The sequence below is a fragment of the Eubalaena glacialis genome, chromosome 2 (genome assembly GCF_028564815.1).
Source record: "Eubalaena glacialis isolate mEubGla1 chromosome 2, mEubGla1.1.hap2.+ XY, whole genome shotgun sequence".
Classification (NCBI taxonomy): domain Eukaryota; kingdom Metazoa; phylum Chordata; class Mammalia; order Artiodactyla; family Balaenidae; genus Eubalaena; species Eubalaena glacialis.
This window is the reverse complement of record NC_083717.1, coordinates 70189103-70201679: the sequence shown is the minus strand read 5'-3', so window position 1 is coordinate 70201679 and position 12577 is coordinate 70189103. Positions and strand designations below refer to the sequence as shown.

Here is a 12577-nt window from a genome sequence, read left to right as displayed (position 1 = left end):
GACACTTAGGTTGCTTCCATGTCCTGGCTATTGTAAATAGAGCTGCAATGAACATTTTGGTACATGACTCTTTTTGAATTATGGTTTTCTCAGGGTATATGCCCAGTAGTGGGATTGCTGGGTCGTATGGTAGTTCTATTTTTAGTTTTTTAAGGAACCTCCATACTGTTCTCCATAGTGGCTGTATCAATTTACATTCCCACCAACAGTGCAAGAGTGTTCCCTTTTCTCTACACCCTCTCCAGCATTTATTGTTTCTAGATTTTTTGATGATGGCCATTCTGACCGGTGTGAGGTGATACCTCATTGTAGTTTTGATTTGCATTTCTCTAATGATTAATGATGTTGAGCATTCTTTCATGTGTCTGTTGGCAATCTGTATATCTTCTTTGGAGAAATGTCTATTTAGGTCTTCTGCCCATTTTTGGATTGGGTTGTTTGTTTTTTTGTTATTGAGCTGCATGAGCTGCTTGTAAAATTTGGAGATTAATCCTTTGTCAGTTGCTTCATTTGCAAATATTTTCTCCCATTCTGAGGGTTGTCTTTTGGTCTTGCTTATGGTTTCCTTTGCTTTGCAAAAACTTTTAAGTTTCATTAGGTCCCATTTGTTTATCTGTGTTTTTATTTCCATTTCTCTAGGAGCTGGGTCAAAAAGGATCTTGCTGTGATTTATGTCATAGAGTGTTCTGCCTATGTTTTCCTCTAAGAGTTTGATAGTGTCTGGCCTTACACTTAGGTCTTTAATCCATTTTGAGTTTATTTTTGTGTATGGTGTTAGGGAGTGTTCCAATTTCATACTTTTACATGTACCTGTCCAATTTTCCCAGCACCACTTATTGAAGAGGCTGTCTTTTCTCCACTGTATATTGTATGATTTCTTATATCTAGCTTCCAATTTATTAATTTATTTTCAACTATGTCTAATAGTCTGTGTAATCTGTCCCTTAAGTGTTTTTCACAATGATTATGTATTTTTTTCAATTTTTTTTTTGGCCTTACCACGTGGCCTGCAGGTTCTTAGTTCCCCGACCAGGGATCAAACCTGCGCCCCCTGCTGTGGAAACGTGGAGTCTTAACTGCTGGACCACCAGGGGCGTCCCAATCATTATATATTTTGTCTCTGAAATTTCTAATTGGTTCTTTTATCATATTGTTATTTTTGTATAGTGTCCTGTTTTTACATAAGGTATCTATTCCTTAAATTGTTTAAAGATGGCACAACATTGTAAATCAACTATACTTCATTTAAAAAAAATAACTTCTGTAAACAAACTTTTTTAAAGAAACATTTAAAAATCTCTTTAGATTGCTTGATTATCTTGAGTTTTGGGGGTACACTTTTTCTTGTTTGCTGTTTCTGCCTCTCCCTCTTTTAATCTTCCTCTTAGTGATTTATGTGACTTGTAATTTTTTGACTTTGAGTTTATCTGCAGCAGGGTTTCCCGTGGGGTTCTGTGTGCCATGGATTTGAAGGTGTTTCTAACAGGTCAGCTTCACAGTTTGCTGCTGCCAAGACCCTGCAGGTTTCACTAATTATGGAAGAGTTTTTATGCTGAAATTTTAGTTCAAGATTTCTGCATCAGATGCCAAATTGTATGTGTGTGTGTATGTGTGTTGCCTGCCTAAGGGTATATGAATAAATTAGTCCTTTTTTTAGTTTAGTATTCTGTAGGCACAGAATTAGCAGAATGGAGTAAAAGGTTATAAAATCCATCTCATTTTTCTTAAAGCTATTTTCAGTTCCATATTTCAATTTTGTTTCAAGACAGTAAAAATTGAGCTTTTACTTTCATTCATTTATGTTGTTGTAAAGAGTAGAGTTTGTTGTTTTAAATTAAATCATAGTTCAATACTTGGGTGATTTTTTCATGCCTTCTCTATTAGCTATTGCTGTTTTCTCCTCCGGGATGGAAGGCAGTGAGGCTTGAAGAATAGATTTCTTGTCTATAATTTACAGAATTGATTGGAATGCACCGTGAATTATCCTTGTGAAACTTTAATGATTCACTGCTAGTTGGGGAATTGGAAACTATTGATTCATGTTCTGCCCCGGGAGATGTTGCTTCTCTCTGTTAAGGGTGCATTATAGAGTTGGGTTTGGGTTTTCACTCTGCCAACAGTCAGAATGTTGCCCACTTTTAAATCTACGATGCATGCAGGTAAAGTTTTGATACAGAGCCACATATATTTCCGCATCTTTCCCTCAAGTGTTACCCAATTAGACTAAACAGAAAAATAAGAGATTTCTCTGTTATCAGAGAATATGTTTGAGACCTGCATTGTCCAATAAGGAAATTACTAGGCACATGTAACCCCTGAACACTTGAAATGTGGTCAGTTCAAGTTGAGATGCATTGTAAGTGCAAAATACACAGTATGAGAAAGTGAAATATGTCATTAATAGTTGTTATATTGATTACATGTTGAAATGACAGTATTTTGGATGTGTATTGGGTTAAATGAATTATGTCATTCATTTTACCTGTTCTTTTACTTTTTAAAAAATGTGGCTGGGAATTCCCTGATGGTCCAGTGGTTAGGACTCTGCGCTTCCACTGCAGGGGGCATGGGTTTGATCCCTGGTCGGGGGACTAAGCCGCACAGTGCGGCCAAAAAAAAAAAAAAAAGAAAAAAATTTGGTTCAGTCGAAAATTTAATTACTTAGGTGACTTAGGTGGTAGCGTTGTATTTCTATCTGACAGCACTGCTAGCTGCTGTAGAGTCTTACAAATAGGGGAACCCATAACCTATAAATAATGTAATAAGAACTTATTTCAGTTTATTTTCACCCTGTACTTCCATTCACCTTGAAAAAATTTTTTTTGTTTTGCAATATCATGATTTTTGGTATGAGTTAATGCTCTACTACCACAATGCAGGTTAACGTAAAGGGGGTTGCATCTCACCTGGGTGAGGTTATAAGGTCAGCATATAAGGTAAAAATTGGATATAGTCAAAATTACCCTTGAAAATCCCTTAGGAAGGCCTCAAGCTGTCCCTGACACACTATCTTTTATTAAGTCCCACCTAGATACTTTTTTTGTCTAGTATGAGGGCAGATCACTGTTTTTTTACTGAGACCAGATGAAGTAGTTGGTTTGTGTTTGGTGCCATGTTATAGCAAAATATGAATCTTAAATCCACACTCACCCTCAGCATGGAAAGATGCCTGCCCAGGAGAAGTCGGAGGGAACTGGGGTCCATGTGAGAGCAGCAGATATACAATTCTTGCTTGCATGCGATAAATACCTGTTTTATTTCTCTCTCTCATCTCCCATCAATCTTTCTCAGTTTCTTTCTCTTTATGTTTCCTAAGTTTTGATAGATGAATTTGCATACTTTAGTATATAAAGATCTCTCCAGTTCTAATATTCTGTGGATTTATGACTCTAAATGTTCATAGAAAGCTATGATGAGGTTGCACAACAATGTAAATATATTTAATGCCACTGAACAGTACAATTAAAATGGTAAATTTTATGTTATATGTGTTTTACAACAATCTCAAAAAAGTCATAATGAAACATTTGGTGGGGTAAGAATGTGGGACTTTTGGAGTCAGACAGAACTGGTGAATAGAAATGTCACAGGTTGGGTTCTTCAACAGCAAACTCTGAGACTGAGTTTAGCATACAGGATATTTAGTTTTTAAAATTCTCTTGGAATCAATACCCATGGAAGGGAGAGGAAGGAAGGAAGCAGCAGTGGGTACAGGGAAAAGCAGGGCTGTGCTGCAGGCTCTACAACAGCCTCAATCAGCCCTTTGGGGAGCTCTGGAGCAAAAATGGCCCTAAAGAGTTGTCCCAGCACTAAGGTGAAATGGCCAGGCCTTTCTACCCCAACTTCAGTAAAGTGAGCTGTCCCTGGAAGAGTGTAACCATGGATGAGGTGGCTCTCTATGGCAAAGGCAATTCCTGAAAGGCGGTCTACAAACAAGGGCAACAAGTCCTTCCTTGAAGGGAGATCTGTACAATACACTCAAGATGTCACCACAGAATTAATTTTTTTTTTTTTTTTGCCACGCAGCATCTATTTCACCCCTTCAAAAGTGCACCCTGAATTCCTTTAGAAGAATTACTTCTTCTACAGCATGGGCTTCTTCATGAGATAGTAAATTATATGTCCTGCCCTTCTTCTGAAGTTAAAAATCAATTGAGGTCTCTTTTCATGAACTTTGAATCTTGTACAAAATGACAGAGGATGAAAAAAAGGTTGACATTCACACTTTCCAGACTAGAGGATGGGGTCATCCCTGTTGCCCTGGTTCCAGCCTGTCTCCTTCAGCTTCCCATTCATTCTTTCAATTCCCATTCATTCATTCAATATCCCTCTAATTAATGCCCCCTTTTTGGGCTGAACTTAGCCAATTTCTTTTGCTTGCAACCAAATAATCCCAACTGATGTGCTAGGGTTCAAATACTGACTTCACCACATACCAGTGTTTGATCTTGAGGAAGTCTCTTGAGTCTTGGTTTTCTCATCTGCGGTTTGAGTACAATAAAATCTACCCTGCAGGGTAGACCCAGGGTAAGGGATAGTGTCTTGACTCAAAATTGTAACTAGTAGTCTAAAAGGGTTATAAAACTAATAAAGACAGTCTCAACCCCCCTCCCCCCAAGTTTACACTGTGAATTACTCTGGGTTTATAGTGAAATCCTTAAAAATTGCTAATATTGGAGAAGATGACTAATAACTGCTTTGGGATTTAGTTGTATTAAATAAACTCTGTTTTGATGTGTATTTTTTATGTGTAGAGATACTGTAATTTGGCCCATGTTACATGTGATTTGTTGTGTAGATGACAACATGTGGAATTTTAATTGGGTTGTATTGTACTTTACCACAAAGAGAAGGATGGGGAAAAAATGAAAAGATTCATTAATAAAGTTCTTCAGATGCAGTAGCTTTTAGACACTCCTCCCTTGTACCTCAAATCAATCCTTACTGCCAACATCAGAATACTTAAATGTTTTTTTAGTTGAATTATTTATGCCTTTGTCTTCCTTAGACTACGAGTGAAAAAAATTGAATGAAAAATTGAATGGTTACTACTGAAATATTTACCAATGTAAGGATATGATGTCTGGGATTTGTTCAAAAAAATGTGGGTGAGGGCAAATAGCTGGCGAAGTAGATGGAACAGGGTTGGCTTCAGGTTAATGTTTTGGGGGGCTGGGTTATGGTGACTGGGTTCGCTGTTTTATTCTGCCTACTTTGTATATGTTTAAAATTTGCTACACTAAAAAAATTTTTAAAAATTGAATGATTACAACTATTAGTTAAAGTATGTATGCATAAAGAAAAGACTGGGAGAGAACACAAAAAAATGAAGAGTTATGTTAGCTGTTATGTTAGGGTAGTTAATTATGGGGGAATTATTTTTTAAATTTTCATTTAATATTTTTCCAATTTTATCTTTCAATAAGTAAATATCCAACAGAAAGAATAAACACACATACAAAAAACCTCTTTGAAGGTAAAAACAGTGGTGTGCTGGAAATGGCTTGTGTGAGATTGAGAAGGCTGGGACTTCCCTCACGATCCAGTGGTTAAGACTTCACCTTCCAATGCAGGCAGTGCGGGTTCAATCCCTGGTGGGGGAGCTAAGATCTCACATGCCTCACAGCCAAAAAGATAAAACATAAAACAGAAGCAATATTGTAACAAATTCAATAAAAACTTTAAAAATGGTCCACATCAAAAAAAAAAAAAGATTGAGAAGGCTGGTTGCTAAATTTTTACGAATTTTGCATTCTGGTTAACATCATGTGGGTATTGAAATCAACCATGGTGGGAATATTTATACCTTGGAAATCAGCAAACACTAGAAATCAGTACTCCCAAGAACCAGTTGTTAAAAATTTACTAGCACACAACCGGTAAGGACTATGTTGTATACTTTCCTGCCCAGACTTATCTAAAGATCCTGAAATTAATGGGTAGGTACTTATTAATTTATTCTACACATATTTAATGAGGTCCTACTATGGGCAAAAAGCTGTGCTAGGCACTTTGGAGACTACAAATTAATCTATAATTACAATGCAATTCCAAACAGGATCACAATAGATTCTTTGGAATTTCTCAAATTGTTTCTAAAGTTCATCTGGAAAACATAATCTTAAGATAAGCTGAGACAATTTTGAAAGAAAGAAAAGAAATATAAGAAGCAGCTGGCACATGGGCAGAAAAAAAATCAATAGAACAAAATAGAAAGCCCCAAAGCAGATAAGTGAACTATGGAGTTTTAGTGTGGGGATTTAAAATATAAAGATGGCATTTCAAAGCAGTGGGGAAAGATGGATTATTCAATAAATGATGCTGCGACAACTGCATATTTATATAAGGAAAAATGCTAAAAAATAAAACTTCTATTTGGAAAAGTTTCCATTAAAAAAAAAGTTAAAATACAAGTAATAAACTGGAGGAAATATATGCAGCGCATTTGATTGACAAGGATTTAATATCCTTAATTCTGTAAAGAGCTTCTATGAATCATTAGGCCAACGATAAATACCCTAGTAGACAAATGTACAAAGGATTTGAACTAGCAATTCACAAAAAAGGAAATTGAAATGGCCAGTAAACATTAAAAAAATTCTTAACTTCATTTGCAAAAGAGAACTCCTAATTGCAATAAAAGTTAGATATTATTTTTATATATTAGGAAAGATGAAAATGATGGGCAATAGTCCATATTTTAAAGAATATAGATAATCAGGAACTCTCATGAAATATTATTAGGAATAGAAATTGGTATGACCATTGGGAAGGCATTTCTTCTAGAAATGTATTCAAAGGAAATAAATCTGCAGAAGGATGTTCACTACAACATGTTTATAGTATCAAAACACTAGGAAGATCCTAAATGTTTACCAGTTGGTTAAATAAACTATGGTTCATTCACACAATGGACCTAAAAAAGAATTTAAACTAGATCTATATTTATTAATGTTGAAAGAAGTCAGCGAAAATATCGAGTTGCTTAACCGTATTATAGGATTTCACGTATATAAAAATAAAATGCACATCTTTATTTGTATATTAGAGAGTCTGAAAGAATATATACCAAACTGTTAATTCTATTTGAGGAAAAAAAGGGAGGGTATCAGTTACTGTGTTTTCACTTGCAAATAGTAGAAAATATAGACACAAATATGCTTAAATAATAAATGGAATATATTGACCAAGTAACCAAAATGCTCAGAGGTGAAGTGGGCTTTGGTGAAGGGTTGATGCAGAAGTTCAACAGTGTCATTCAGCTGCCAGCTTTTCTCTGTCATGTGCTTTGCCTTCAAAGGTAAAAGCTTCTTGAGGACATTACGCTAAGTGAAATAAGCCAGACAGAAAAGGACAAATACTGTATGATTCCACTTATAAAAGGTACCTAGAACTGTCAAACTCTTTTGAAGACAGAAAGTAGAATGGTGGTTGGCAGGGACTGGGGGGAGGAGGGGAAAGGGGAGTTGTGGTTTAATGAGTATAGTTTGTTTTTGGTTTTTTTTTCGCGAGATGAAAAGAGTTCTGGAGATTTGTTGCACAATAATGTGAATGTAGACTTTAAAATGGTTAACATGTTACATTTTATGTATATTTTACCACAATTTTAAAAAATTACATTTAAAAAAAAAGTAAAAGCCTCATCGCAAGTCTGACTCCCCCTGGTGGTGGAAGGGTTGATGGCACATTCAGGCCTGTGGCTTCTTCGTTCAGGCCCTGCCGGTGCTACCAGGTAGCTCTCTACTTTGTCAGACAGCAGCCCTGGGCTTCCCTCTGATTGGACCATGGTAGTATGGTCATGTGTCTGTTCCTGAATCATGCACTATGCTAGCATCACATTCTAAGGACCTCTTTGTAAGTAATTTTGGTTGTCACAGTGATCGAGCCTTTAGAGTATGGGCCAGAGATAGATTTCTCATAATGTACCGGATAGCCCGATACATTACAGCTTTTCCCCACATCTTGCATGACTTTTAATGTCCCATTTGACATTAATGTAGATTTTAAAAACCTGTTTATAATAACCTGAACCTAGACCCTAACTCCATTCTATATATAAACATGAACTATTTTTGCATGGTCTTAATATAAACTGAACCTCAAGATGTGAGAATTGGATTTCCCTGGTGGCACAGTGGTTGAGAATCCACCTGCCAATGCAGGGAACACAGGTTCGAGCCCTGGTCCGGGAAGATCCCACATGCCGTGGAGCAACTAAGCCCGTGCACCACAACTACTGAGCCTGCCCTCTACAGCCCGCCAGCCACAACTACTGAAGGCAGTGCACCTAGAGCCCGTGCTCTGCAACAAGAGAAGCCACCGCAATGAGAAGTAGGCGCACCGCAACGAAAGAGTAGCCCCCGCTCGCGGCAACTGGAGAAAGCCCAGGCACAGCAAGGAAGACCCAACGCAGCCAAAAATAAATAAATTAATTTTTTAAAAAATGTGAGAATTATGGGTAAATTGAGAGAAAATAGTACTTTGTTTCACTAGGAACTTTACCAAGAGTTGTTCACTACTTCAGAAAATCATGTTTTCAACAACCGACACTGCTTCTGAATATTGCAATTCACACTGCATAATGCAATTCACATTGCATATTTTATCTCTGAAACCAGGATGAATCCTACAGTCAATGACATCTTAGATGAAATATGGTACTGAATATTAGTCTACATTTGTAGCTGTTGCATTCACTTCTCACCTGGATTCTTATGACAACCTCCCAAGCTGGTCTCCCAATCTATTCTCAACAGAGTAGCCAGATTTTTCCTTTTAAAATGTGGGTCAGATCATGTCTCTCCTCGCCTCAAAACCTTCTAATGTTGCACATTTTTACTCAGAGTACAAGCCTTACAATGTCCTTTGAGACCCTGTGAGATCTGGCTCTGTTTCCTCTCTGACCCATCTCCTAGTTCTGTTTTTTCTCATACTCCTCACTCCAGACCACCTCACTGGCCACTTACAGCCCATATACTCACCATGCAGGCTTCCGCCTTAGGTCATTTGCATGGCTATTCACTCTGCCCAGATACTTCCCCCTAGATAAGCTGCATGATTCATTCCCTTACCTCCTTCAAATTGAATGTTACCGTCTGGTGAGGCCTGCCTTGACCAATAGTTTAAACTGCAACTCACTACCTACTTCCCTACTGCTCTGAATGCTGGTTTTTCCTTATCCTGTTCTACTTTTTACCCCAATAATACTTATCACCTTCCGATGTAATATATAATTTACTTATGTATTCTGTTGTATTTTGCTGATTATTTGTTGTCTGTATCCCATTACCCTTTTAGAATGTAAGCTCCATGAAAAGCGATTTCTATCTGTATGCCCAGTAAACTTAGGACAGTGCCTGACACATAGTGCTCAAAAACTGTTGAATGAATGGTGATTCTGCCATTAGGTGCAAGCATCTAACTTCATTGTATCTTTTTTTTTATTTTATTTTATTTATTTATTTATTTATGGCTGTGTTGGGTCTTCGTTTCTGTGCGAGGGCTTTCTCTAGTTGCGGCAAGTGGGGGCCACTCTTCATCGCGGTGCGCGGGCCTCTCACTATCGTGGCCTCTCTTGTTGTGGAGCACAGGCTCCAGACGCGCAGGCTCAGCAATTGTGGCTCACGGGCCTAGTCGCTCCGCAGCATGTGGGATCTTCCCAGACCAGGGCTCGAACCCGTGTCCCCTGCATTGGCAGGCGGATTCTCAACCACTGCGCCACCAGGGAAGCCCCATTGTATCTTCTATTATAGTTGTGCCAAGCATTTCCATATTGAAATACATACCATTTCGTAGTGAATTATTTTCCTACTATTTCTGCTTTATATTATAGTCTTGGCATTATGTCGTAATAGAAGATATATCATAATATATGATCTATTGATTTTACAAGTCAGGGTGGTACAGCAGTGTTATGAAATGTTTGTTACAATATCAGAGTTTGGATGTTAGGGTTGGGAACTGCTGGTTTAGACCATTCCAGAAGCTACTCCTGGAGCTGTGGGTAGAGATAATCCCACCCAAACTGCGTGGCTGCTTCCTGGATGGGAGGGGCGGAGTGGATATTGGAGAGGCAACCACAGTGTTGATGATCAGGAGGAAACAAATTTCATTTTCCAATTTTACTATACTCTCATATTGTTCATGTTATTTGAATATTTTACAGTGAGTATTCATTCTTTTTGTAACAAGCAAAACCAATAAGGATATTTTTACTTAAAAAACTACTGTAAAATATAGAAAAAGAACAAAAGAATAAAAATCACCTTCTTCCCAGGGATAACCACTGCTAACATTTTATTTTATACTCTTTTGTTTTCAGGCACGGGTGTACGTCTATAGCTTTTCTATGATGGCTCTGAATAATAGGAGTCATGTGGCTGGAGGTGTCCTTTGTCAAGATTATTCTGGCAGCCACCTGCATGTTGGATGGAGGGTAAGGCTAGGTTGTAACCTAACAATGGGATGGAGGGCTCAGACTGGGCCAGTGGCTAAGAATAGAAATGGACACACCTCAGAGATATTGAAAGGGAAACATGCTGGTGACTAGTGATTAGTGTGTTTGTGAGAGCAGCAATGATTGTGTGTGTGTGTGTGTGTGTGTGTGCATGTGTGTATGTGTATGGCATCTGTTTATTCCAACCTTGCATTCAAGAATATTGGAGATGAGGGAGAACCTTTTGTCTGCTTTTGTGTTTTCTCTCCTGCTATTTCTTTTTACAATACAATAAACTGCATGTTTAAACTGTGAAATCTGATGAATTTTGATATATGTGTACACCTGTGAAAACATCATCACAATCAAGATGACACACATATTCGTTATCCCCTCAAATGTCCTCTTACCTTTTAATCTCTCTCTCCCTTCTCTACTCTTTGGTTATTTTGCAATTTATAGAATTTTATATAAATGGAATCATATATTATATACTCTCCTTTTCTCTGGCTCCTTTAACTCAGCATGATCATTTTGAGATTCATCCACTTTGTTGTGTGTATCAGTAGTTTCTTCCTTTTTTATTGCTGAGTAATATTCCATTGTGTGGATATACCAAAATTTGCTTATCCATTCAGCTGTTGATGGACATTTGGGCTCTTTCCAGTTTTTGCTATTACAAATAAGTCTGCTATAAACATTCATGTACAGCTTTTTATATGTGTACATGTTTTCACATCTTTTAGGTAAATACCTAGGAGTGGATTGACTAGGTCATATAGTAATTATTCCTCTGTTCTAGGGTCACCTTTATCTTCTTTTTTGCTCACCCTGACCCAATTTAGTGTTGTAGTATTTTTATTTTTAAATTACTAAAAGGTCTAGTTTTTTTTTTCCCCCAAATAAATGATTGAGAAACAAAAATGAGACTGTGATGGTCAGCTAGGTTTTTCTTTTCTTTTGCGTGAGCATGGCTCTTATTCACATGGGAGATTGCCTGGGCTTGGTGGAGTCCCACAATGCCAAAGCCAATTCACTCTTCTGGGAGGCAGTAGTAGACACAACAGGCACAGGGTAGGAGTGTGGGGATGGAAGGGGGCTAGTAATTGGTACTCATCCAAAGAACTTACTCTGTAATGGTGGCATTTCAGAGGCCATAGGGGCTGTCATTTCTGGGCTAGGTGTAGATGAGGATGAACAAGCTAACTTTGGTCTAGAAAGCCAGCTAGCCCACAGGAATTCTGGGAGGCTGTCAGGAAAAAGGCAAACAGCCCCAGAATGACAGGGATCCTGGGAAGACTGAGGAACTCACAGTAGCCCACCCCAGTCTTCCGCAACTATCTGCGCTTTTATCCTGACCTTCTGTTTCCTGTTTCTGTCCATTTTTTAAAAACTGAGATCTGGCTCCTTTTAATTTTATGTGTGTGTTAAAATATACATAACATAAAACTTACCATTTTAACCATTTAAAGTGGTTCGGTGGCATTAAATACATTTATGATGTTGTGCAACCGTCACCACTATCCATTTCCAGGACTTTTTCATCATCCCAAATGGAAACTCTGTACCTAGTAAACAATAGCTTCCTATTGCCTTTCTACTCTACTCTCTGTAAGAATTTACACATTTTAGGTATCTCATATAAGTGGAATCATACAGTATTTGTCCTTTTGTTCCTGCCTTATTTCACTTAGCATAATGTTTTCAAGATTCATTCCTGTTGTAGCATGTATCAGAATTTCATTCCTTATTAAGGCTGAATAATATTCAATTGTTAGTATATAACATTCTGTTTATCCATTCATCTGTGATGGAACTTGTGTTGTTTCTACCTTCCACCTTGTGTTGTGAATAATGCTGCTATGAATGTTGGTGTACATTTATCTGCCTGTCTCTGCTTTTACTTCTTTAGAGTAGAATTACTGTATCATATAGTAATTGTAAGTGTAACTTTTAAAAGAACCACTAAACTGTTTAACACAGCAACTATACCATTTTACATTCTCACCAGCAATGTACAGGTTTCAAATTGCTTCACATCCTCTCCAACACTTCTTTTTTTAAAAAATTATTTATTTATTTATTTATTTATTTATTGGCTGTGTTGAGTCTTCGTTTCTGTGCGAGGGCTTCCTCTAGTTG

The 12577-nt window shown here is 37.5% G+C and overlaps 1 long non-coding RNA gene across 1 annotated transcript in view; it reads left to right on the top strand.

Moving 5' to 3' along the window:
• The window catches only part of LOC133084099 (uncharacterized), a 58789-nt gene extending 48189 nt beyond the window's left edge, over positions 1–10600 (top strand). Inside the window, exon 3 of the long non-coding RNA XR_009699377.1 lies at positions 10322–10600. This is a non-coding gene — a long non-coding RNA (uncharacterized LOC133084099). The remainder of the gene's footprint in view (positions 1–10321) is intronic.
• Positions 10601–12577: the final 1977 nt, after the last annotated feature.